Raw genomic sequence first — 24,671 nt, forward strand, 5'->3', positions numbered from 1 at the left:
GGAGGAATCAATCACCTGTCCAAAGGCAGCAGCGCGCGGAGCCTCGCTGCCGGCACGTCAGGCCCTGCCCCACAGACCGGACCTGACAGAGAGCCAGGCTCTGTCAGCCATCAACTGCTGCCGGCCCCAGCAGCAGCCGGGGTGGGAAGGAGCCGAGGGGCAGCCACCGTGGTGGGGGCCAGCGAACCCTGTTGGGCACCCAGCCCTGCTTCCCCAGGAGGACAGGGAGCAGGGGAGCAGTGCGTGGTGCTCCCCCTGCGTGCTCTGCAGCCAACACCACGCTGCCCTCACCAGTCCCCGCCGCAGGGGCACAACCCGGCCCAGGGAGAAGGGGGCTGAAAATGTCATCGGATCCCAGAGGTTCCCTTTTACATCTGCTTAAGGAACAACAGAAAGAAGAGGGAGCCACCTCCTCTGTCCCTCAGCGGTGGAAGGTTGTGGCTAGGAAGTGACTGTCCCAGCTCACCAGCAGCACCGCAGCATCAATTCACAGCCTATTTCATAACACAAAGGCAGCAAGAAAAGGGGCATGACTGTGGCACCGGTTTAATCAGATTGCTGCCTTGTTTCCTGTAAACCAGCCAAGACTCAGGTGGAAGCTGGGCAGGACTAGCACTGGGTTGTGTTTGTGGAGGCAGAGACAGCAAAAGGGTTAAAGAGGAGCTCGGTACGGTCAGATCGAATTTAGCATCCTGACTGCTGATCTAGAAGGGCAACTGCAGAGCCAATTAATAGCATTTGGAAAAGAAATGCAACCGTTTAGGGGCTGTCCATGAGGATGGGGAGGGGGTGCTGTGACTCTGATGGAAATGTCACAGTGAGTACCACCACAGGGGGGAAACAAAGCAGCAGAGGGGGAGCATTTATGGGCTGTTATACCATGAATGGAAGCCCCAGATAACACCAGGCCCGCTGCAGGTGCTCTAAGACAGAGAGTTCCTTGACAATGCCCTTGCAGGAGTATGAGCACCAAGGAACCCTCAGAGACCCAAATATTTGGGAAACATTTCAGGAGAGCCAGCAGCACAAGAGCCTGATTGGGATGGGGTCAGGCTCTCGCTGCCAGGGCTCACCTTCCTGTGCCTGTGACTCAGAGGTGCATTCTCTGCATGCAGTTCTGCACCTATGGAGCCATCCCTACCAGCTGCATGCTGTGCAGCCACAGAAGCCAGGAGGCCAGGCACTAAGGAGCAACCTTGGGAGTTAGCGCATCCATGGAAGGAAGTCACTTGCTCGGCAGTCTAGCAAGCCACATCATGAGCCAGTGCTTGGAGGCAAAGGACAGGCAGCTACAGATGCAGTTTAGAGCCTTTGCTTTCACACATGAGAGAGTGAGAGCCATGGAACATGCTACACAGGGACAGGGATGTGCTCCCTGTAAGCCAGGGCTAGGCTTCCTCCACAGTCTCTTCCTGGAAAGACCTCTCTGCAGCTGGGGTACCACTCTCGCTGTGGCCAGGCACAGAAGCAGCGTGCTCCCAGTGCCCCTGAATATCCACAGACCAGATCCAGCTGCATGGATGCTTGCAAGCATTGCTTTTCAGCAGGCTGTGCTGTGCACACTGGCAGTGCTCCCTCTCCAGGGGTCATGGATGCTTCCCGTCTCATCTGCCCAGCCCCAGCCAGGGGACGCAGGTGGGGAAATGCAGGGAGGCTCGCAGTGATGCTGCCTGGGTTGTAGCTGCTCAGTGTCTTACTTGGGAGCTATTTCTGCTTAAGCTGCAGTTATTTTCTGGGCCTTGCAGCCACGGGAGGACACCTGATCCCTGCTCCAGCCCTGTCAAGTCAGCATCTTTCTCTGCAGGGATAAAATCTGTAATCCAACCAAACATGTTCACAGCCCAGAATTTCTGCCCGTTTCCAAGACCTGTACTCTGCCTCCCAGCTTACAATCCACAGCCCAGCTGAAAACAGGCAACCAACTGCCTGGGATACTGAGTTCCTTAATTCCAGGAGTATCTACTTTATACAAATGATGTTTTAACCCCAAGCAACTGGAACAGATCCTGCCCTCCTCATTCCAAAGCCTGGCCAAAGGACTAGAGAACCCCAGTGGCAGGTCTTGGCCAGGGCAGGAGTGTGCCAGCTCCAGGGGTCAGCCCATCTGCGGGCACACTTGGCATGAAGCCTGCAGCCTGGCTAGCAAGGCTCAGGGCACCACAGCCACCTCCTCAGCTGCCCAAGGGGCAAGGCCAGCGCTGCCCTCTGGCTCCATGGAAGATCCGGGTGCTGCCACGTGTGGCAGACTCTGCAGGTGCTGAGGCAGAGGGCCGGGGTGGCCGGGGTGCAGCCTGGCTGCCAGGCTCTGCTCACAGGGCCCTTCCTGCACGGCACCGTGCCAATTATAATCCCATCGCCGTGAACGGGGCCTTGATGGCAATTTCATTACTCAAAAAGTAACATTTATGAGTCTATTGTAATGTGTTGTGATTGTAACTCTAATGCTAATAGGAGGAAGTTTAACCTCATTTCATTTTCAGTACAGTTAAAACCCTTGTAACAACGTTCATAAATCAGGGTTTCAAACGGCATGAAGCGAAGTTGCAGCTCTGCACTCCCTCTGTGTCTTCTTTCACTTCTAGCATTTCCTATTAATCTCAGACCCAGCCTTTCAGGACTCCATTTACAATCCCCATTTTATTTAGATTATCATTATGATAGCAGAAAAAAAAAGCCAAACCCCTCACCCTGCATAGAATTTGCATGCTTTAGGTAGATTGTGTTTTCAATTACATGAATAACCCACAATGAAGCATACTGATTAGAGCCCTTTCTCTCACTTAAAAGGAACATTTTCATTAGTGATGTCTTCAGAGATGCTCCTCCTTCCTCCAGCACTCCCCACACTTACACAGGGCACCTACCAGACTTTGGCCTCAATGTATGCTGCTCTCACTGGGAGCTGTAGTGAAAACACCCTACAGAAAGTGCCTGGCTAGTCTGGAAGCCTTCACCTCCTCTCCACTTTCCATGGCCAGACCATTGCAGATTTTTCCTCAAATGCTTCCAGAGATGCTTCTCAGAAATTAACTGGGCCTGCACTGAAGGGCTTTTAATGATAACAGGAGATATGGATCCAGAGTTGATTCCCTGTGCCTGGGGTTTGCCTCTCTCCAGATTACCCACAGATGTCAACCGTCCTGTCTTCCAAAGATGGATAGGAGCACAGGTTACTATGCCAAGTGGTTTAAGCTTGACCTGAGACAAGAGGAACCTCAGCCCCAGTCTGTACAGGAGTAAGAGCCCAGACCCTTGCAGCTCATGGACAGCACAGCAGCTCTAAAAGTTCTCACCTAACTGTGGAGGAACTCAGCAGCACAGTCCCACACCAGTGGGCACACAGCACAGCCTCTGTCACTGTCACCACTCAGGCTACAAGATGTTTGTCTAAGCTTATCTAGCACTGCACCAACAGCAGGCATAAAGCCATGGCAAGGGAAGAGAAGCAAAAGGGACTGGCTCTGAAACCTTCAGAGTTTGGTCTTTTGACTGTGAGGATGAGCTGGACAGTAGCAAAGCTGCCACACAGCAGTCACCTGTTTGTCCCAGCATTTTTTCTCCATCTGTCCAAAGCCTGTGCAGTTCTCCATACAGACACCAAGAGAGGGAGAGCCCCAGTCCAGAGCTCCCAAAGTCACTCTGCTTTCCAGAGCAGCTGCAGCTCTGTGTAGTGCCTGCCTCTCACCTCTACTGCCAGAGAGGTGACAGCAGCTCCTTCCACTGTACAAGCCCTGGACCACGAGGTACCCTTCTCTAAAGTGGCTGCAGCCAGCTGCTCATCAAGCCCACTGCCCTTCCTGCCAGACCTCACTTGCAACATCTCATAACTCCACACAGGACCTGTGCAGTGGTTTGAATGCTCAACCCATGACAACCTGCTCCTGGCAGGAAGGAGCTGCTTCCCTGGGAAGCCACCAGAAGGCAGAGAAGACGGGCTCATTTCTCCTGCTGAAGCCACCCCTGTGGCTGGAGAATTCAGGTGAGAGGCAGAAATGGATGCTCTTTTTGAACAGCTTTTACAAGATTTCTCTTCCACAGCTGCAGCAGGAGTGACAGACCTGCCAAAGCTGGGGACAGACAGACACTCTGGTCCTGGCCACTCAGGCTGCTCTGTGGCAGCGCTCAGGCCCAGCGGCCCCACACTGTAGGCAGGAGTCTGGAGAGCCACGTTTGGCTCCTGGCACTGCCTACACATCCATCATTCCCTTTCCCCCTGCTCAGCCAGGGTAAGGCTGCCCTCTAAATATTTCAGGTTTAGGGGCAGCAGAGAGGCAGAGCAAAGGGAAGGCTCTTCAGACCCACAGCCTTGTCAAATGTGGATTCTGGCACAACCTCCCACAAAATGCCTGACGGGTCCAAGCCTCAGGCAAAAATCTCTGCCCAGCCCCCACGGCAGCTGTTTATCTGCTCCATAGATGTTGGAGGAGTTCTCTTCCTTCCTACAGAATCCTCTGCTCCGCCGCCAAAGGGAGCCGTGACTGGGAATTGGACCGGGAGAGGCAGGCAGCAGAAAGCCGGCGGCATCTGTTAGTGCTTTGCAAAGGGAGAGCCAAGAGAGCGGGGACCTCCCAACCCTCCTGGCCGACTCAGACAGCACGGCTCCTTGCTGCATCCCCTCCCTCCACCAGCACCCCCCCTGAGACTCATCCTGCCTCCACGGTGCACAGGCAGAGATGTTGCAACATGGCCATGGAAGAGCGGAGACAATTTATGAGGACAGTTCTGCTGCCTCCCCCGGCCCCTGGCCCCTCTTCATGCGCTTTCAGCTGAGGCGGAGGCACATCTGATCTCAAAGCACGCTGGCTCTGCTCAGGTTAGGAGGTTATCCAACTTCTTTGATCACCTCTTCTACATCTCTTACTCACCCAGACCATTACACAGACAAATAAAACCAGAAACCTCCCTCCCATGGCCACGTTTCCCCTTGCAGCTTCCACTTATCGGCACTCTCCTTGCCCACGGCTGCTCTCTTCCTGCATGGGAGTCCCACACACAGAGCAAGCGGCAGGGGTCTGGGCTCAGAGGGGAAAGCAGAACAAAAGACACAGAGGCAGGGGCTGACTTGCACCCAGGGCAGTCAGTCAGGTTTCTAGAAAACAGCTTCTTGGTGCCCCCCTAACTGGTGTCAGCCCCTCTGCAGCACACCCCCCAGCTATGCATTTGGTGCCTCCTGAGCAGGGATTCTGATGAACTGCATTATCAATTAGCTGCCTTGACTCAGGAGCTGCCAGATCTTCCAAGGAGCTCCCCTTTCCCCAGACCTTGCTGCCCACCTTGGGAGACAGAGCATACAGAGCATTCAGTCTCTGCCCTTGCAGGAAACTGCTTCTGAAGAGCAAGACCCCAGAGCTGGAGCATCACAGAGGTGGCAGCGAGAGGCAAACACCTACCTCATCCTCATCCTGCAGCGCTGGGTGAGCTGTGCACAGAGCCCCACACTGCCTGTGCTCAGAAACAGCTGGCAAATCCCCACTTGTCAGAAATATTCACCCTTCAAAGCACACACAGATAAAATGGGGACAAAAACTGCCGGTCTGACTCACTGCCTAGAATAAAAGCTACTTCTCTTGTGCATGCCAGTGACCTTCGTGTGACCTGATCCATTACTGAGGGGAAATGTGCTGCCTGCAAGGAGCTAGGCTGTGTGAGCTGAGAGGGGTAAGAAGGGAGGGATGGGAAAGAGTGGAGACTGAGGGTTTCACTTGCTGGTTACCTGGCACTTGAGCAGCTTCCCTCACCTCTGTCCAGTCAGTGCTGGGAAGGGATGGTGACTGAGGAGGCCTCTGCTGAAGCTGCAAGGTTGCCCTCAGTGCTCCTAGCTGGCTGTACTGGATGAGCTGATGGTTTCTTTGGAACATTAATTTTCCAGCAGCACAGACTGTTACAGAGCTGAAGTTCTAGGCTCATTATTAGCCATCAGTGCCACCAAGAGCAGGAGGAAGCTGAGCTTTCTGAAGGAGCTGCTCTTTTGGGGAGGCAAGCACTGGCTGGCAACTGTGTACATCAGCTGGGTGTGGGGAGAAAGATGCAGCAGGGGACATACAAGGGACTTACAGAGAGAATGGATTGGCTCCTGACTACAGTGGGCAGTGGGAAGAGGCTGTTCTGGAAAGACAGAAATGCTGTAAAGCATCCCAAGCAAAATGCCCCTCCTGAAGGAAGCAGCAGAAATCAAACTTTCTTGTCACAGGCAGTCCATCCAAATGCTTCTTGGCTCTCACTGCCTGTGACCTGGTGCAGAGAAAGGGTATTTGGAGCCTTTCCTGCAGGGGCTTTCTCAAGAGTTATACACACACAACACCAGGACAGCCCTGCACAGGCAGCATACAGCACAGAACACACAACCTTGAGACCACCTCCTGACAGCAGCCCCCTCAGACAGATCTGCTAAGGAGTGCTGGTTTTGCCATAACCCTGCAGATAAATATTGTGGTGCATGGAGCAAACCCACGCTCTGCACTGTGCTAACCAGCTTGTCCTACATGAGACAGAGCAGGCAGGGGACATGCACTGAGACATCAGCCTACCCCCGTTGCTGAGATGTCAAACAGAGGTGCTGATCTCTGTGTAAACACAGCTTCAGGGACACCACACAGCCGTGCCTGGCTTGCAGAGCTGCTCTCACTGAGATGCCAGAGCTACCCTGCCCCAGAAGTACTGCATCTGAGGGGAAATAATCTCAACATCCTCTTCCCCCTTCAGAAACCTGCTTTGTTTTCCCATCTTCTTCAGGAAGAGCCCTTTAGAAAGCAAACACCACTAAAGCCACTCTTTCCCTTACTGACAATAGCACTGCACCACTCTCCCCTTCCCCTCAACATCGTCACCACAGTAACTGGAGTCATTCTGCTCTGAATGGGCTGGAACAGGCAGAGCACAAAGGCTGAGCTGGCTTTTATCAACCACCAGTGGTTTAGCTTAAACTCAGCTTACTGTGCCCATCTGCCTCTGGTGCAGATCAGCACTCCTACAAACGTTCCCCACAGTTCCAGGGGGAGGGAAGGGAAAAGCCAGGCCCTGCTGCCGGGAGCGCCGGGGCCCTGGCCAGCAGAGCCCGGCCGGCCAGCAGCCCGGCTCCAGTGCGGGCTCACATCAGCAGAGGGCCCCCGCGCCTGTGCCAGCCGCAGAGAGCCTGCTCGGGTCCTCCCCTTCCCTTCCCTCACACGCTTGTGCTCTCAGGAGATCCAGATGCGTGAAGCCGTCGGTTCTCATTGCTCTCAGAGCAGCTCTAATATCAGACGAGACCAAACCACCAGGGCTTGGAGGCCTTCAGCCCACGCAGCAGAGAAGCTGGCGTCCAAGCGCAGCACGTTTAGGGATAGTTCACACCTACAGCTAGCACAGCTGCCGTCAAGATTTCTCCTCCTTCACAAATCCTGGACTTCACCTTCACCCAGCTCTTTGTTCACACTTACACAGTGGCTACCTCCAATACCAGATGCAATGAAATTCAGGCATCAACATTCGGCACACCCCTGAAGCAGGCCCTGGAAGCGGTGATGGCTCAGAGAAAAACAAGCAGGAAATAACTAATTTCCTCTGCACAAGTTCTGGCCAGAGAGCCTGCTCAGAGGGCAAGGAAATATGGCAGGAGGAAGACATGGGGAAAGAACGGGGAAATCAGAAGCGTTGTCCCCCTTGGACTGCGGAAAGCAGGGGAGATCTGTGTCTGCACAGGAAGTCCTGGCAGGTGGTGGAGTGATGCCTTAAGGGGGTGCAGTTCTCTTGGCATTTCTATCTTCAGTGGCACAATGCTGGGTGAAACCCTTCCCTTCTGCAATCAGGGTTCCCTTCTCTTCTGCTCACCTGAGCCACTGACAGTCTGCCAAGGAGCTGCTGTGGCTGGGCAGCAGCTGAAGCTACGGGGCAAGCCTGTGCAGAAGGCAGGCAATGCAGAGGAGCACCTCTGGGTGAAAGGAAGAAGAACCTCCACCATGAAGTATGAAGAACAAAAACTTTTGGTAAATGCCACTAAGTAGCAGAGCTTGAATGGAATGGCTTCTTCACCCCTGCAGGATGAAGGGACAGCAGGCAGGGCTGCTGCCTCTGCCTAGCTGTGCTCCAGCAATGGCAGGACCTCCATACTGGCTCAAAACACATCTCTGCAGTTACCACCTCACACACCACTGCTCAGAGGGCTCAGAAGCAGCACGAACTAGAAGAGGAGGAAAAAGAGCAATGAAGCCCCTAAACTGAGCCCTTGTGAAAACAAATGTCTTGAAGTCCCAGATGAATACAAACATGCTGTAACCAGCAGCTTCCTGGTTTGGCACAAAGGTTTCTTTAACCAGCCCCCCCGCCGTGAACATCTCCAGCACAAGGGGATGTCAGCAGCCGTCAGAAGCCATTAGCCGTGACACGCAGCGCACACCTCGGCTCCTCACACTACCTGACCTTGTCAGCTCAGGCAGGCACTGCCAGCGAGGCAGCAGGCTTCAGCCACTGCAGAGGAGAAGCAGGAGAACTTGCCACGGGTCCCAGACAGTTTTACACAGACTAAAGAAGTTCCATCAGGCTAAGGTTTGCTGCTGAGAGCAGGCAGAACAAACTGAACGCTGCTCTTCAGCGAGGTCGGCTAAGCCCTGTGCTGTCTCTGAGTATGCCTTGAAACAGAAGTGAGGGAAGATGTCAAATCCTGACCTGAAACACCATGTGTGGTCTCAGGGCATACACAAGCTTAGTGAAAACTCTGAACAGGTCCCCATCTGCTCAGCAAAGCTTTTCCCCCTTTTTGCTTCTCCAGAAGCATGGCCCTTCAGTAGAGGTGAGGGCAGAGAACCTCACCCTAGGGACTGGTCAGTCAGAATTATTAACCTGAGCTTATCCAGCACTCTGACACTCTGAGGCAGACTCTGTACAGACACAACTGCTTTCTTGCCCTCGTTTCTATCCACTCACAAACGATATCTGTGATTCACAGGAACTCAACAAGTTGGAGCAGAAGAGCAACAAACAGCCACCCAACAAAACGATCCCTCAAACCAAACGCCATTGAGGTAAATGAGTCTCTTAGAAACTCCTCACTAACCTGAGACTAAAGTCTTCTGATCTTCACTCAGTGATCAGTGTCCAAGTCAGTTGCTTCTGCAAGTCCCAGGCCTCTGCTTGCTGGAAGGTCCCTGTTGAAAATCCAGTTAAATCTTAGTTCAATTCATCAAATCACAGATAGGCCTTTTCCCAGTGAGCCAGAGATGCTTTCCCCCACCCCTCCCTTTTCAAAGGCTGTGAGAGGGCACCAGAGGCACCAACTTCCCTCTGCATCAGGTGAGAGCACAAAACACATTCACTGGTGCTCACAGCAGTGCAGAACTGCAGGATGCAATCAATCCCTTGGGGATGCTGAACAGAACAGAGTGATGGGCTCACTGAACTATGGGAAGGGAGGTGTTCAGAATGTGATTAACAATTTATCAGCTCGGGCCTTGGAAACCTGCAAGGCCTTCCACAGTTTCATGATGACCAGGTTCAAGTCTGCTCCTTCACAAGACAACAGGCACAAAGGAAAACCCACCCTAAAGAAGGCAATAAACAGGCAAAAGGCACTGGCTTTTTTTGGGGGTGTGTTTTGGGGTGTTTGGTAGTTTCTTTGCTTTAAGCCCTTAGATCCATAGGTGAAAAGCCAGTGAAGAGAGAGCTTTGCAAGGAGACGACACCAAAGCTTTTTTCTTAAGGTGCAAGTGACATGAGGGAAGGGAAGCTGAGCACAGATGAGACCAGCCAGCCCCAGCAGCTGCCTCTCCTGCAGTCCTGCAGGGACCATGCATCCCCTGGTACGTGCCCACACGTCACAGGGGAGCACACCATGGTTTGTGCCACTGAGACTCAGGAAGTTGCTGCTGGCAGGCAGACCCATGGCAACTTCACACGGCCAGCTGAGCCAGTCCTTCAGGTGGCACTGAGGGGACCCAGCGCTGATGTGACCTTGTTGATGCTCACTGAGCCCTGGGCTCCTGCAGAAGAAGAGCTCTGTGCTGCACCTGCTCATTCTTGGACACTTCCACTGACATCAGCTCGGATAGTGATGAACCCTGCAAGTGGGACACTGCTCTTCCACCTCAGGTATCGCAGTCTGGACTCGCTTTACTTCATGTCACCTGCCAGAGTCCTCATCACCCCCAGGTCAGTCACAGCACAGGCATTTTCTCTCCTGTGGCTGACGACCCAAGGCCTTTCTTGCACCTCCTCAATCAGTACCATATTAGATCTCAAAGCCCCTCAGCAGCAGGCCAGCACCTCCTTTGCTTGCCCATGGCTGCTCAGGAGGATAGGCACCATGAGTCAGCCCTGCAGTCACTCTGCTCTGAGTGAAGCACAGGCTGGGTGCAGGGTGAGAACACCAGTGTGGGACACTGCAGTATCTGCACACAACTCATTCAGCTGCTTATTGACACTGAATCCTCACAGGAGAGGAGCAAGAGCTGCTGCCAACCTACACCCAATGGCTCCAGCCTACAACTTGGAGCTCCATCTCACAGCCTCAGTGATGGTTAACCTTTGGTGCACAGCAAGCAGGTGCTGTACCAAAGGTCATTCTCCAACCCAAGCTTTTAACCTGCAGGTGAAAGTATCTTTCAGCAGGCTACTGCCAATGAAAAATAAATATTTACTGCAAAGCAAACCTTTGATTATAAACAGAGAAGCAAAACTGCCCTAGAGCAGTTTTTCCAGGGCCTCTGCGGAGCCTCACTGATGCCTCCTGTGTCACCTGGCTCACTGGAGGCATCTTTATCCCTTATCTCCTGTCAGCCTCCCCCAGATGCCATCACTGCTCCCACTTCTCTCTCTGTGGGCACAACACTTGCATGCAGAACTAAAGCAGCATCCAACACTCTGGGGCTGTAAAGGAAGAGGTGAGAATACCTCTGACTGTAATGTGGAGCACACGAGAAGCACGAAGAACCTGCTCAGACTGCTGACAACTGTGTCCAGTGAACTCCCTCCTCTCTCACCAAGGGGGCCAGTAAATTCACTCCTTCCCTTTGCCCTTGAAGGCAAACATCAGAAGTGAAGATATCTTCACAGAGAGGTTATTCCCCTGTTCACAGTTAATATTCCTTTCTTATTTGTGGCAGTCACTGGGGACAGGGCTGTACCAAAGGAGCCAGGGTAGGGCGAGGCGAGGTGTGGCCTCCAGCTCCCCAGTGCCACGGTGTGGGCAGAGGCCAGGGGAGCCAAGAGGCTCTGTCCTCAGCAAGCAGGCAAACGTAGCCACTGCAAGACAGAGAGGAAACCATGAACTGGGCAAGCCAGAAAGGTCCTCACCACCCTGACACCCACTAAATGGGAGAAGCACAGTTAACAGCAGCAGAGGAATGTTTCCTATTTGATTTTATTAACTGATTGACATGAATTAATGCATTGGGATATTTGATTGTGTCATAAAATGTGTATATGAACACCATGATTCAATTTAATGTACCCATTACTGCTTGATGTGCCATTATATTAGACTAAATTAAAAGAATTTTATGGAAAAAAAATTGCAATTAAAGACTCAAAATTGATTACATTCATAACTTAGAGGATATTCACTTCTATTCATGTTTTGAATAATGACAATAAAAGAACCAGAAAACAACAGAGGCTATGTAAAGATGGCCAAAATAAAGTCTGGCAGAGGCAGACAAAAGGGGGGGGCACAAAGCCACCTTCCCAGGACTGGGCACCAGCCATCAGCACAGCAACAGCAGCCCCACACAGGGTGAAGTCTTGTGGGCAGCTCCACTGCAGCACAGGGAGGGAATCATGCCACAGCACAAGGGGCAATGGATGGAAACTCCAGCACAGGAAGCTCCACCTCAGCACGAGGAGGAACTTTAAGGGTCACAGAGCACCGGAACAGGCTCCCCAGGGAGGCTGTGGAGTCTCCTTCTCTGGAGGCTCTCAAGCCCCATCTGGATGTGTTCCTGTGTGACCTGTGCTGGATTCTATGCTCCTGCTCTGGCAGGGGGATTGGACTTGATGATCTCCAGGGGTCCCTTCCAACCCCTGACATCCTGTGAGCCTACAATCCTGTGACATCTTCCCAGCTGCACATCTGCTGGGGTTCTCTGTTGGGGTTCTCTGGGGGGGTGCTGGGCTGGATTTTTGTCAGTGGTGTCCGCTGCAGTTATTGCTATCTCAGACACACAGGTCTGAAGGGTCAGACAAACCAGCTGAAATGCCAAGGACACAGCTTCCAAAGAGCAGCCATCTGGTTCTGCCAGCAGCCAGCGCTGGTGCAGGTCAAGGCCTGGCCTTTGCAGGGCTGGCTGCAGGACAGAAGTTCAGGGCATGGTTCTTTCCCCCAGTGCAAACAGCATGTCTCTCATCCTGCTGTTTCAGGGTTTGAATGGCACTGTTACTCTTGCTGTTGCTTACTGGTTTGCTTTTTGGTGCACTGGTGAACAATGACCAGCTGAGCCAAACCCAGCCAGGCCTTGGAGCTCAAGTGAGAGCACTGCTCATTAAGGCAGCAAGCAGAATATTTACTCCCAGGCCTCAGGAGTCACTAATAATTCAGGCATTACCATTTTCACTCTGCTTTCTTGCCCTGATTCCATGACAAGGATTGGATTTTCCAGTAAATCCATACACTGAAGTGTCTCACAACATGAGGAATGCTTTGAAAACCACCAGCATTTTCCTTCTGGGAAAAGAGGAGGCAGCTCTCAGGATTTGGTAGCCACCATGCAGGCCTGGGCATCAGAAACTGGTGATTTCTGAGAGAGGACTTGGAATTGGGGAGGTATTAGAAGGAGGCAGTGTTAAGGGCCTTGTGGAACACCCTCTTGAAGAGATGCCAGCAAGTAAATTGTTGAAGAAAAAAAAAGTACCTGGCATGTCAGATTTTTAATTACATGTCTATTTTCCCAACAAAGAAGTGCAATTAATGTTAATCATTTCTATTATCTTACACAATGCCTCCATTGCTAATGGAATCAGGAATGCATGAAGGAAATGCACATTAATACACAAACTCTGCTTTCATACAGATGAATGTTTTGTACTCCCAACACATTCAGACACAGCACTGCTCAATTATGCATCACCCACTTTAGCTCAGAAGTGTGTCAGATGCCTTTGGGGGTAGGGGAAGAGGAGTAGAACTGACTTACAAACTTCGGTGTCCCTGAAGGTGCTCCTGTGGCCACACGTGCTGGGGGCATGCAGCAAAGCCTGCCCTGGCTGCTCTGACAGCCCTCACCCTGCTCCAGCCATGCTGCAGCCCAGGCTGCTCCCCCTCCTGTGAGCCCAGCTGCAGCACTGCCCATCAGCAGCTCCGGTGTGGGGCCAATACCAAGCAGACTGGGCACAGCAGAGGAGATTCAGAGCCCTCTGGCACTCACACAGTGCCCACAGCACCGAGGCAGTCACAGCAACACCCTCTTGTTAGGGTAAATTTTGCTCTCTGGTGTCAATCTGGAGTAGTGCAATTGAAGCAGGGGGATTCAATGCCAAGGTACAGCAGGTGTCAAGAAGAGCAGAACTGGGCTTGTTTTGCAGCTGTTCCAGAAACAACATTTTCATCCTTCACTCATCTCAGACTGCTGTGGCTCTCGTTGAGCTCCACCTTTACACACCCCTGCTGCAGAAGACAAGAACTTGCCAGCCTGGTCAAGGGAAGGAGCAGAGCTGAGAGGGGTGCCCTCCAGCTTTGCATTTGTAGCAGTGGCTGTTCTCAGGAGCATCCATGGGCAGCCTCCACACCTGCTGAGCCTGGCCTCAGCCCATGGAGGCCATGGCAGGCACCAGCGGCTCTGCAGCAGGTGGCTCTGCTCCTTGGGCTGCACCTCTGAGGAGTTAGCCTCCAGACAGGACCTCCTGTCCTAGGACCAGCTGTGCTCATGGACAGCCTGGCACCCACCAGGCACATCCCCTGCCAGCAGGGCAGTCTGTGGCAAGGTCAGACACCGTTAGCCATGCAGGCAGCTGTGCCTTTTGGTGCTGCCAAAAGCCCCCTGCCACAGACAGCTCTGCACCCTGTACGAGGTACTGAGCTGTGCTCTCCTGTAGGCCACCTGCCTCAAAGCATCCAGAGGTCCTCCCACAGCAGCCAGACAATGCTCCAGGATCCAAACCAGCTGCACAGGCTGCCACAAACACAGGTTTGTTCTTTCCTCCAGGCACCACAGGCTTGAGGAGAAACCTTGCCTGAGTCGCAGCAAAGGTCAGCAGCAAAGCCTAGCTGTGCAGAGCTCAGGAGCTTGCTTCCAAGTTTCTAGCAATTGCCTAATTTAAATAACTTTCCCCAAGTTTGACTTTGATTTTCTGCCAGGACAGACAATTAACAGGAAGCTTTATGTCCTGGCTGCATTTTTCTTTAAGGCTGGTGAAACTGAGTGCCTTCCAGTGGAGCACTGACAGCTTTAACTGCTGCCACTGTGGTGATGAACCATCTTGGAAAAAACCCTGAAGAAGCAAATAATTTGCAGAGAAAATATATTGTTTTAATTCCAGGGAAGCTGATGTGAGCCAATAACCAGTGCAGGACATCAGCAGCACAGCTGCCTGAGCCTCACTTACTCTTCCTTCTGAGACAGCAGCTCCTAAAGAAGTGTGAAGGGGAGGAAGGGCTGAGCCCTGTCAGGCATCGCTGCTTGTGAGTACCTCCCTCAGCTCACCCTCTCCCTCACCCCAACAAGGATCTTCAGACCTGTGTAGTTAGCTTTCTGAAATGCAAATTTAACACCAAACAACTCGAGGACAACTTTCATTTGCAACACAGCTAACTCATCCCAGCTTTTAACTCCTCCCCCACTGAAGATCACCACTTGCCACTCTCCTCGCAGTGTTCAGGTCATCTGCTCCTCTGGAGCTGTCTCAGGACACTTCCACCACTCAGCTCTCAGTCAGCATTCACAGTAGGAGCTGGACTGCTGTGGGATGCCTTTGGTTAACCATTTCTATTTAAAGCATCGACTGAGGATCCTGTGCAACAGGCAAAGCCTGCCCAGAGGCAGTCTGAGACACACCATGAAGCAGCTGAGGTGAGAGGGACGGAGGTTTGGGAGCAGCAGACCCCATAGCTCAGTGCTGTGAAAATAAAGAAGGCTCATTCCTTCCCTTCACCTAGAGGCTTTGCAGCTGCAGTAAAGGGCACAGAAGCCATGGGGGATGTTCACCTCCCAAAGGGTGTGCCAGTGTGCAGGCAGCTGAACCCAAGCACTGGCTGTGAGAACTGCCTGCTTCATCCCATGAAGACACACATCTGTTCTGAAACATCACTTGGAATTCAAGATGCAGAATGCCAACAATCAGTGAGGAACTGAAGTGGTTTATCAGATTACTGAAAAAAAAACCCAAACTCAAAACCCCAGGAAAGAGCAAACATCACAGGACTTGCCAGCTAGCAACTGCTGCCAGGAAGCTGGACTCCAGAGAAATCAAACCCACTGCATGCTGAAGGGCTTCCACTGCACACAGCTGGGCTCACCAGAGGGGCTTCCACTGCACACAGCTGGGCTCACCAGTGGGGCTTCCACTGCACACAGCTGGGCTCACCAGAGGGGCTTCCACGGCACACAGCTGGGCTCACCAGAGGGGCTTCCACGGCACACAGCTGGGCTCACCAGTGGGGCTTCCACTGCACACAGCTGGGCTCACCAGTGGGGCTTCCACTGCACACAGCTGGGCTCACCAGTGGGGCTTCCACGGCACACAGCTGGGCTCACCAGTGGGGCTTCCACGGCACACAGCTGGGCTCACCAGAGGGGCTTCCACTGCACACAGCTGGGCTCACCAGTGGGGCTTCCACTGCACACAGCTGGGCTCACCAGTGGGGCTTCCACTGCACACAGCTGGGCTCACCAGAGGGGCTTCCACTGCACACAGCTGGGCTCACCAGAGGGGCTTCCACTGCACACAGCTGGGCTCACCAGAGGGGCTTCCACTGCACACAGCTGGGCTCACCAGTGGGGCTTCCACTGCACACAGCTGGGCTCACCAGTGGGGCTTCCACTGCACACAGCTGGGCTCACCAGAGGGGCTTCCACTGCACACAGCTGGGCTCACCAGAGGGGCTTCCACTGCACACAGCTGGGCTCCCCAGAAATATCTGTAGCTACACAACCTGGGGTACAGACAGAACCCCTAAGCAGAGATCTGAGGGGTTTGTTACCTTTGGAAGGGAAACCCAAAGGTAATAAAAGGGTGAAGACACAAAGATACTGCAGCTGCCCACAAGAGAAAGGATCTCCCTGGTCTCTGAGCCATCAGGTAATCCCAAGCCCCAGTAAAGGCCATGTTCAGGCAGCTGCCATGGTGGAACAGCACTGACCAGCACCCAGCCAGAGCAGGGGGCAGGTGCCTGGGGCTTCACTGGCTTGGGCTGAGGGCTGAGCTAGTATGGACACGGCTCAACTCCAGCCTTGCCAAAACCAGGAGCTGGGACTCCCCTTAGTGTGCACCTGGCTCCTGGGGAGGGTTGCTCAGCTGCTGCTGACAGCTCCCTCCTCCCAGCAGCCCGAGCTAGCTGCCTCTGCTCAGTGTAGAACACACAGACCCAGCACCACCCTGCAGACACCACTATGCCCTCAGAGTCTGCTGAAAGTCCCAGGCTGAATTCCAGCTTGCTGGAACCAGACACTGTTCCTCTCTCCCCTGCCCTTGCTCAGCTCCATTGAGCTGTTGTTTAAATTCATTTGTTTTGCAACTTGCCTCTGGGCTTTTAATTACTGCAAACACACCCCGGTGTTTATGGATCTGCAGCAGTGACTCACCCAGGCTTATTTGTTTGCAGTGTAGGTGTACCCCATGCTGCTTCCTCACTGCCAGCCAAGAAAGAGGCTCCAAAGCTGTGCCTCTGGCCTGCCAGCCACCAAACAACTTGAGTGGGACTTGCAGCACCGGCAGCTGCAGCCACGGAGATGAAGCTCCCAGCCCACGACTGTGACATCAGCTGAAGCCCACCAATGGTGACAGCTGCCTCAGACTTGGGGAAACATGAAGCAGCCATTTCAGCAGAGCACAGGATGGGTGCTCCTCTGCATCAGGCCTGCAGGTTTGTGTCCTCTCTGAAGGCAGCCACTGTAGATGCCCCATATGGCTGTGAGCTCTCAGACCTGCACCAGCTCTGTCCTGCTGCCTGCCCTCCTCCTTCTCATCCCACCAGGACACGCAGAGCCTTGAGCATTGTGCCAGCAGCTCCAGAAGCAGCCAGCTGAACTCAGCTTGGTGTCTCCACCAGCAGTGAGAGCACAGCTGGCCCGTGGCTGCCTCAGCTGCTCAGGCAGAGGATGGCTTCAGCCTGGGAACGTCGTCCCCTTGCCAGCCGGCACTGGCCATCGATGGGGACCCAGCGGCTTCCTCACCTAGAGTCACCCCTGGCTTGCTCTCCAGGTTCCTGCAGCACAACCAGCGCAGGCCAAGGGAGGTGATCCCCCAGCCCAGGGAGCAGTGGCAGTGGGGTGGTCAAAGCCCCCTGTGCCCAGGAGCTGAGACAGCAGCCGCCACCAGCGGGGCTCATCAGCGCAGCTATTGTGTCTCGTTAGCTTAACCAAACCTGCCGCTCCGCAAGGAGCCCCCTCTCCCCCTCAAGTTATTAAAGGGTAGGTTTCTTTTAATTAAACTCATTTACACGACTAAATTAGATTTAATTACTCCCATTCATTTCACTAATACCTCTCTTTGATTGGAGAAAGGCAACTTTTCTAATTGCTTAAAACAGGACTCCGTGGGTCTCTCCTGGTAGGAGCCAGGAGAGGAAACAAGAGTTCTGCAACTGGAGCCCGAGAGACCAGGCCACCTTTTGGGGCATTAAACAAACTTTTTACTACTAGCCCTGTGTTGTGCAAGGTGCAAACTGGCAGCCCAACAGATAAGCAGAATCATTTTATTTAGAGCTGTAACATCTAACAAGCCCAAAGGATGTCAGGGCTTGGAAGGGACCTCTGGAGATCATCCAGTCCAACCCCCTGCCAGAGCAGGGCCACAGAACCCAGCACAGGTTGCACAGGAACACATCCAGACAGGGCTTGAAAGTCTCCAGAGAAGGAGACTCCAGAACCCCTCTGGGCAGCCTGCTCCAGGGCTCTGTGACCCTTACAGCATGAGTTTTATCTCATGTTGAGGTGGAACCTCCTGTGCTGTAGTTTATATTCATTGCCCCTTGTCCTATCCCAGGGCACAAGTGAGTAGAGGCTGTCCCTGTCCCGTCCTTCCTGACCCCCAGCCCTCACATATATAGAGAAAGCCATGTGTTAAATCCCTTCTCAGTCTCCTCTCCAGACTGACCACCCCCAGGGCTCTCAGCCTTTCCTCAGCAGGCATTGCTGCAGTCCCTTCAGCATCCTTGTAGCCCTCCCTTGGACTCTCTCCTGTCCCTCCTGAGCTGGGGAGCCCAGAGCTGGATGCAGTGTATGAACATAAGCAAGTGTAAATGCATTACAAATGCTTTTCAAGCACCTCACACCAAGCCAGGAGGCACACCAGGAGATAAGCAGCAATTCAACCTGCTTGCCTTTTCGCTTCTGAAATTCTGGGGGGTACAACAAGCAGCAGCTTTGGAGTGGAAGGCTCAGTCCATTCTCTCTGAGGAACAGTTCTCCAGCCCCTCTGCCTGTCAGCCAGAAAACTCCCTGCCCTGGTTGTGAGTTGTCAGAACTACAGCTTTGGGCACTTTTCCCTTTCCAGGGTGTCAGAGCTAGACCTTTCCAGGAGGCTTCTCAGCCTTTTTCACCCATTTTCTCTGCCAAATCTGAGGGGGATCCAATCCACCCTGCACACTGACCACTGCTCCCTGTTCCACCAGGAAAGAGCAGCAGAGCCTTCCAAGTTGTGTAGAGAAATGACAAGTGTGACAAAGGCCAGCACATGTCCCAGAAATCCCTGTTGGTTCCTGCTAACCATTCCCCATGTTCACTCCCAGCAAAGCCTGACACACAGAGCTGAGTGCTGCCTTCTGTCCTCCAGAGCCCCACAGCCTCCCCAAGACTATTTATGGCCAACTAAGTCAAATCTCCCTTGCTGAAATAACTCAGCCTGCAGAAGGCATCGGCAGGGAGACTTAGAGCAAATTCCAAGGCTTGGAAGGGAGCAAGTGCTGCAGTCCCAGGCCATGCCCACACCGGTGCACGTTAGCTCACTGGATCAAATGCACCTCCCCAGCTCCTCTCCTGAATCCAGCACAGGGACACTGCCACGATTGGGCTGCCTGGGCCCCAGCGGCTAAGAGCAGCACACCTGCTCTTCATCCAGAGCACAGCACCTCTCTTCAAAGAGCAGCAAAGACCCTGCTAGCAAAGCAGTCTCTGTGCTTCACAGAACAATGAAACGCTTGCAAATGACATCACCAGCCAGATTTTCTTCAGACAGACAGGGATGCAGCCTGCAGCCTCACTCCTAGGAGTGCCTTTGCAGAGCTCCCAGTTCAGCTGAGGTGAACCAATCTGATTTCTGCAAGACAAACACAAAGCTCTCTACTATTTGGCACCGGTTCCTTTCATTAGATACAATTCTTCTGCCCCTTTTCTCAACATGTAAGTGGTATTTATCCAACCACACATGATGTGTGGCCTAATTATCACTCTAATATTTTTCAAGGGAAAAAAAATTGGTGTAATTAAGAAGGAAATAAGAAACAAGCCTCCCCCTGCCCTGTTGTTGTTGGTTGTGGGGTTTTTTCTAATCAGGTTCACTCATAATCACAGTGGTTGGAATCAAATGTGGTGGTTTGAGTCTCTGCCAGCACTTAGTCGATTTTGAAATGCAAGAAATCTTCCACAACTCTAAAAAAATTAACCTTCTTCCCCTCATCCCTCAAGTAATCTTTGTATCTTCTCAGAACCACAGAACCATGCAGGTGGAAAAGCCTCTCAGGATCACCAAGTCCAGCCATTAACCCTGCTCCACAAGGGTCACCCCTAAGCCATAGCCCCAAGCACTACATCCAAAGCACCTTAAAACACATCCAGGGTTGGGGACTCCACCACCTCCCTGGGCAGCCTGCTCCAGTGCCTGACCACTCTATTTCCTACTGTCCTGTCTAAACCTACCCAGTCACAGCCTGAGGCCATTCCCTCTTGTTCTGTCACTAATTACCTGTGAGAAGAGACCAGCAGCAGCCTCTCTACAAGGTCCTTTCAGGCAGTTGTAGACAGCCAGGAGGTCTCCTCTCAGCCTCCTCTGTTTCAAACCAACCATCCCCAGCTCCTTCAGTCACTTCTCTGAAGATTTATTCTCCAGGCCCTTCCCAGCTTCCTTGCCCTCCTCTGCCCTGGCCCTAGCACCTCCACATCTCTCCTGTATTGAGGTGCCCCAAACTGGACACAACACTCAAGGTGTGGCCTCACCAGAGCTGAGCATCAGGGCACAATCCCCTCCCTGCTCCTCCTGGACACAGCATTTGTAATCCAAGCCAGGATGCCACTGGCTTTCAGTTTCTTCATCAACAAGATGTGAGTGAAGTGCCACCAAAGCTGAACCTAACACGTGTGCTTTTCACAGGACAAATGAGCTGATCCAAGCACATGGCAAAGCTAATGCAAGCCCAGAGGAAAGGGAATTTTTGAGGGGCACAGAAGGTGAGGCAGACCCTCAGGTATGCACAGCTGGAGAGAAAGGCAGCAGAAAGCACTAAATGACTGAAGCTAGGTTCAGAAGGCAAGAACCAACCCAGCACAGTACTGGACACATGTGCAGCCCACTGCTGGCAGCCTCACATGTTGCTTAGGGTTCATTTCCCAAAGTCCCCTTCCCATTCACACACATTCCTCCTCCAGGATTTCAGTCTGAGTTCCAGGTGAAAGGTTCTCAAAGCTGAATGATGAACCAGAAGGAGTGATGAGCTCCTGCAGCACTGCCATCCCCTTTGGGCTGGGGTATGTGATGCTCTCCTGCACCAAAGCCCACATCCAATGGGCTTTGCTGACAGGTCAAGAGCAGCCCTGCCCCCCTGAACATCCCTGCTTCCCCCACAGGCAGGACTCCTTGCTCTCCTTGCATCAATGCTACAGACAGCTAAGGGAAACTCATCTGTGGGGAAGGAAAGCAGCCTGCTGGGAAGCAGTGCTGACTCCTGCCACCAACCACCTGTTAGCAGCAGCCCTGCCCCACCACTCCCTCTCTCGGGGCCGCCAGGAGTCACCAAGCAGTTCTGAGGCCATTTCCTTCCTCTTCATCAAAGATACCAGCACTGAGCTCTGATTGTAGGCACTGCTGGGCAAGAGTAAGGCTGTAAGTGCAGGCTTGTGCACAGCTTTACCTGTCACAGCCAGGAGAACGTGGGTCATTTCAGGGACACAATGCCATTGTTTTCCGCGTCCTAGGTGGGAAAAGCAGCTCTCTGGGTCCTGTTTCAGGGGAAGCACTCCAGGGGCACATCTCACAATGAGGCTGCCTCTGTTTTCACAAGAAGAAACGTTGGCTGCATCAGTCTGGAGGTCTGAGCCTGTCCTCATTACCACCAAATTACCATAACTCCCCCCAAAAGCACAGGAAGGATCCGAGTGTTGAGTCACCAGGGACAGGAGTCTGGGGGGGATGGGTTCTCGGGAGGGGTGGTGTTAACACCAAGTGAATGTCTCTGCTGTGCCTGTTAAGAAATACCTGGGTGGGTCACCGGTGTCACAGCCTGTGCAGGCAAGCTTTGTCTTTTGGAACAGGGAGAAGGATGGGAAATGTAAACGTCTGCATGAGACCAGAGTGAGCCTTGAAAGCTTCCATCTAGCCTTGCCCCCAACAAATGCTTTTGCTGTTGAGGAGGGAGGAAAGAAAAAAGTGCTGTTTAAAATGTTTGATAATCTGACAAGGCCATAAGGCTTAATGGAATCAATGATTACACACAGATGGATGATTAACTCTCGAGGTTTAATGTTAAAAAAAGAGTGCTGGATTGCTACTTAATGGAATTACGCTGCCCATATGGAAAAGAACTATAGCCTGCCTATACCCAGAATTATGGAACAGGTGGCAGATCTGGGCAGGACTGCTTGGAATGCACAAAAGCATGCTGAACTTGTAAGTGCCAGGAAAAAAAAAGAGAAAGAAAAAGAAAAAAAAAAACCCTCTTCCAAAGTGTGTTAACTTTTCATGTCTGAGAATTGTAAGTGGCAGGAATGAACAGGGAGCTGCTCAGAGCCCCTCGTCTCCAGAACCAAGCCCAGCAGCAATGTTTGCCTGCACGCCGCAGCCTCGCAGGCCTTGGGGTGCCCATGTGTGGGGAAGGAACCTTCCTGAGCTGGCACATGGCAGCAGGTCCCCATTTGCAGTCTGACAGGACTCTGCCCTGCTCTGCCCAGTCTGTACACGCACTGGGGCTCCACGTGCCAGCTCCACGGCAGGGGGTCCTGAACACGCAGCCTTTTACCGTCTGGGGGCATCCTACTGTCCCCAGCAAGTTCCTGCTGTGCTCCAGGACAGGCACACTGTGATGTCCCAGGAAAGAACTGTCTCCTTGTGGAACAGCTCCTGTCTGATGCCATGCTCAGCAACAGCTGTGACCCCTCAGTCACCATCCTGACTGTCCTGAAAGGCAAGCTCTCACAGCCCTTGCTTCTGCTGCTGGTCTGATGGCTCTCAGGCCTGCGGAACACCTGCCTGCAGCAGCTCTAAGGAAACCAACCTTAGGTGACACATCAAACACTCCAAAACCATTTGTGGGACACAACCCTGAGCAATCCTACAGCAGCCCTTTGCACATGCCACACCTGCAGTGGCCATTCTTGGAAGGCTGGTCTCCATCCCAGCCTCCAGCAGGAAATGCAGACAGTCCCTGCTCCATTCTCTTTTCTGACCAGGTTCATTTGTCTTCTGCTGCTCTCCCTGAACAAAACACCTCAGTGGGACCAGTAATGCAGCTGGGAGTCAGGCCTGGCTTTGCAGTGGACTAGCTGCAGTAGCCTTTAGAATGAGACAGGAGTGGGGGTTATGAGAAGACAAGGGGAAGGCATCCCAGGGTCCCTCCTCATAGCAGCTTTGGCACCTGGCCATCCAGAGCCTCGCAGGAGCGATGCGGTGTCACCGGAGCATCGACATAACGAGCACACAGTCAGCACAGCACAGCTAGCCAGGAGGATCTACTTATTCCACACCAAGAATAGCTGGCTGCTTTAGCTCAGTTTCCAAAATGACATCAGCTAGATTGGAAAGATAATATTTTTAAGTGAAAATACAGTAGTCCACAAAATAAATCTTCCTAGGGAGGAGGAACCTTCAGTTCACACCTCACACTGGCAAAGCAGCTCCATATGGAAATACCCAGAGTCACACTTAGGCTCTGCAAACCCAGTTGGTAGAAAATTAGGCTCTGCAGATTTCTAAATCAGGCTTCAGACCTAAACTCATCTAAATTCTGAGGCTGCCACAAGCAGGGGTTTAGCCTAACGTATAGCTGAGGTGTGATGTGAGGCCCCACACCTGCTCCTCCCTCCCCTGAGCCCCACACCAGGAGCAGTCTGGGATCAGCCAGCACACAGCCCAGCAGGGCCCCAGCCCCAGGCTGGGCTGCAGGAGCTGGCTGCCTGGGGTGGTGGGCTCCCAAGCCTTCCAACAGGTGACACAGGCCATCTGCAGAGAGGATGGGCTCTGGCTCCTTCCTCCCAGGGAAAACTCTCAAAGGACCAGTTGTCACAAATGACCACTCAGAATCTACTGAGGGTTTTTTTACCCCATATAATTTATTCATGTTCTTCTGTAACCAAGGAAACAGCAGAGATTTTTCTCTCTCATCCAACATTTGCTCTGAAGAGTTGGGGTGTTCTAATCTGTGGGGTCTAATAGTTGTTGACAGCTGAACACTGAATTGCATCCCAAAGTGGTCAGCCCTTCAGACAGGACAGGGATGTTTGCCTCACTGCTTCCACTACCTCTCTCCCTGCAGCTCCCAGCACCTGTGGCTGCCCTCTCCTGCCTCACCCATCAGGGGAACTTGGGTGCAAGCTTTTCCAGCAAGCACTGCCTGTCATTGTCTGCCAGTCCCGAGCACAACAGCATGTCTCCAGTGATGAGACACACTCTGAGTCTCTCAGGAGAGCCTTCTTGACTTGCTGGCTATCTGGCAGTCATGGGCCTGCTTCCTGCCCTGCTGGGACACAAGGAGATCCCTGTGCACTGTGTTCCCCTAAGTGCCATACAGCACCGCTGCACCCTGAGCTGAAGCAATGTCTGTGGTGTGCCATCCCTGGGAGAGGTTGGCACTTCCAGCCAGGGCTCCTCCTGAAGGTCTATGCTGATAAGCTGGAAGTGCAAAATGCCTGTATCTCTACGGCCTGCCACCTCCACTTACTCCAAGACAGAGCAGAGGGGAAACCTTCACAGCTCTGGGTACTCTTCCTACTTCTCCACCTTTGCTTCTGGGACTGCATCTTTTTTCTAAGACACAGACTGCAACACTGCATCCCCAGTGACAGAGCAGAGAGCCTCCATTCCCTGATCTCTAATATTAATCCTAATAATGCAACACAATCCCCAGCCACTGCCCAGCCTGACAGCTTCTACATAACCTGCACAATGTGAGGCTTACAGCAAAAGCCCAACAGGCCTTCAGAGGTATGCCAGGGAGAGGCCAAGAGCCATAAGCAGAATTTGAAGTTGAACTAGCAGGGAGCTTTAAATCTGCAAAGTAGAGCCCATTGGAGGCAGTAACTCTTTTGGTTCTCAGCATTCAGCAGTTCTGATGGCAGTGACTGGCAGCAGAATTCCTGCACGATGTCATCCTTAGGGAACAGAGGGTACTCTCCAATTCAACTGGTACT

General features: G+C 52.8%; 1 long non-coding RNA gene across 1 annotated transcript in view; it reads right to left on the reverse strand.

Moving 5' to 3' along the window:
• The window catches only part of LOC128898476 (uncharacterized), an 87,765-nt gene that overhangs the window by 24,108 nt on the left and 38,986 nt on the right, over positions 1-24,671 (reverse strand). Inside the window, exon 2 of the long non-coding RNA XR_008462843.1 lies at positions 9,029-9,119. This is a non-coding gene — a long non-coding RNA (uncharacterized LOC128898476). The remainder of the gene's footprint in view (positions 1-9,028; positions 9,120-24,671) is intronic.

Source organism: Dryobates pubescens, chromosome 24 (assembly GCF_014839835.1).
Source record: "Dryobates pubescens isolate bDryPub1 chromosome 24, bDryPub1.pri, whole genome shotgun sequence".
Lineage (NCBI taxonomy): Eukaryota > Metazoa > Chordata > Aves > Piciformes > Picidae > Dryobates > Dryobates pubescens.